This window comes from Acomys minous, assembly GCF_964271855.1.
Source record: "Acomys minous genome assembly, chromosome: 10".
NCBI classification, from domain to species: domain Eukaryota; kingdom Metazoa; phylum Chordata; class Mammalia; order Rodentia; family Muridae; genus Acomys; species Acomys minous.
The window spans coordinates 82,183,798-82,186,440 of NC_140491.1; the positions used below are offsets into that span (position 1 = coordinate 82,183,798).

At 40.9% G+C, this 2,643-nt stretch overlaps 1 long non-coding RNA gene across 1 annotated transcript; it reads left to right on the forward strand.

Moving 5' to 3' along the window:
* Positions 1 to 333: 333 nt before the first annotated feature.
* Positions 334 to 2,355, forward strand: LOC311607685. The gene is made up of 3 exons (XR_014782703.1): positions 334 to 466; positions 554 to 647; positions 1,738 to 2,355. It is a non-coding gene; the product is annotated as an uncharacterized lncRNA (long non-coding RNA).
* Positions 2,356 to 2,643: the final 288 nt, after the last annotated feature.

Genomic DNA, 2,643 nt, shown 5'->3' on the forward strand with positions numbered 1-2,643 from the left:
ATAATTCTCCATATACTTTTCCAAACTTTCTTGGACATTTACATTTCTTATAGTCTAGGAGAAAGGACATACATGGAATATGGCGTTGGTTGTTGTGGGTTGGGAGATTTCTAGCTCACACATATTTCACTACTCATTAGGCATTGGAGGAGTTCCAGCATTCAGCTGTGGTTGTTGCCTTTAAGGTGCTTCTGAAGTCTGACTGTGAGATGTTATAATGTTTTCATTGTGTTTCTCAAGAAGTTTTCAATGAGAGATTTTTTTTTGAATGGAAAGAGAATGTGGTCAATTACACATTTATTTCCCTAACATCAAACTAGACCTCAAGGAAGATTTAATTTGAAAACTGTAAGAAGATACCTCAGATACGGAACTCGGCAGTCACCAGGCATTGTGAGAAGTCCTGCGTGCCCAGAGGCTCAAAGAAGGCTGTGCTTCTGTGTGAGTGTGAACTTCTTGTGAGATGGTGAGTCCACACCAGCTTCCCTGAAGAATGCACCATATCTCCCAGTGCCTATCTTGTCTGATGGATTTTTGGTTGCTCCGTTTCCAGAGACTTCCAGTCCTGGTGTCTGGAGAAGATGAGAGGACGTCTTCTGTTGCAGATGTGGGCAGGGCCGTCTCATTTCCTTCGTCAGGAACTAAAAGTTCACATTAGAGTTTGTCAGTTTGATGTATATTAAGGGAACAAACTACTAAAAAAATACAGAATTCAGGTTAAGAAAAGCATGTAATTTTATATCATTTCGTTTTTGAGGGAAAAAAAAAGAGAGTTTGTTATTCTTGGTCACTACATTTGAAGAGAAGTTTTTGGTTAAATATACTTATTCAATCATTTGTGTGCATGACAGATGATTTCTGAGAAATCATGACTGATTTAAAATTTGGTTTCTTTCTAAGGTCTCTATTTAAGAACCAGAATATAATTTGTAAAAAAAAACAAAAACAAAAACAAAAACAAAAAAGCTAAAAAGCCTTTAAATGTGGCATATCGAAATGCCTTGGTTTTTTTTTTTTTCTCTTACCAAGGGGGTGCTGCCAGGGTCTTGTCTACCCAGGTATCCCCTGCACATAACCATAACAAAGGCTAGCAAGTACATGCCAAACTCATTGCATGGATGAGGGAATGGTCGATGCTTCTCGTGCCTTGTAGCCGAGATCTGCCCTGTAAAGCTGGTGCTCTCTGATGACTGTAAGATCTTAAGATCCTGTTTGTAGGATCCAGTGGGTGTGAGTGGTTATTTGTTGACATGGACTGAAAAAAGATCCTCTGTTGCCAGAAGAGGTAGGAGCCTTTTCCCCACTCCGCACTGAACACACAGCTTCCCAGCTTAAGGTTAGGGTGGAAGGATGCATACCACAGTGAGAGAGGATGGAGACACCTTCCTAGCCAACCAAATTAGCTCAGTTAGAAGCCCTTCACAATCCCTACTGATCTTAGGGAGGGGGGCGGGGCTTGTGCCTGATCCTCACATCTAAGATGCTTGAGTACACTGCTGTTGAAATGGTTCTTGTAGATCACAGGCTCATTTTATCATTCTGACTGGGACAGACTGGGGTTAGGGTCTGATAGAGGAAAACTCTGCTGGTCTATCATCCAGAAAAAAGTTAGGTAGGGCCTGGTGCCTCAGACTCTAAGGGGACTTGCAGTCCAGCAAGCCTGTGCAAGGGTCATCTGTACCCTGAATACTCTCAGCAACCCTCCCGTCTAACCCGATCTCTTCTTCTCTTTCTCAGAGACAATTACGCACTCTTCCCCTCAGAAATGTCCACAGCTGAATTCTGACGGAGCACAGTGTAGCTGCCTTTTACTGAGGAACCGAGCCTTAAGTAGCTCCACGTAACACATCACCCTGTGTGCTGCTAGGAGGATTATCATGGAGGTGACTGTTCTGTTTTGTATCATGACTTCTTAAGGAGTGTTACAGAGACAAATTTCCCCGTGGTCTCATAGTTAAGATTAATTTTGTTTCTCTTGAGCAAATAGGTTGCTGTTCATTTTACAGACTTTGAATTGTATGTAATGATTCATGTTTTTCTATCCATGTAGCCTGTCTCTGAACGCTAAATTTAAATTTATAGTTTACTCTTGACAAGTATGGGAGACGCATCCAAAAAGTTTTCTCTTGACTGGGTTTCCCTTATATTTATTTTAAATTTAAGTTATCATATTGCACGGATGCAGTTTTTGGCAAGCCAATGTAAATCTTGTGGGAGAGAAACATAGAATAAAGAAATAAAAATAAAGACCGTTTTGTTAATAATACCTTTATTCTGGTTGCTTTTCCTTCTCTGAGCCTCCAATTCACATCTCTTCCTCATCTAATCGCGATACTAACCCCACCCTTGTCCAGTGTCATAACGCTCTCCAGATGTGGGACTTTGGACGACTTGACCCTTATGTTGAAAGCACGGGAATAGTAGCTCGTCTCTCTCTGCATCACTACTTTCTAGCCACTTGAATTTCACTAAATTTCTTCACTGATTTCATTTGAAAAGAGAGGAATACTGCTTATCACTTGAGAAGGTTGCAAGATGATGTGAATACCATACGTAAAGCATCTTGTATAATATTTCATCTTTCAAGACAGCCACTAGAAGGGGAAATGCACTGGCCTTGGAGTTTAAAGGTTCCATGTCTTT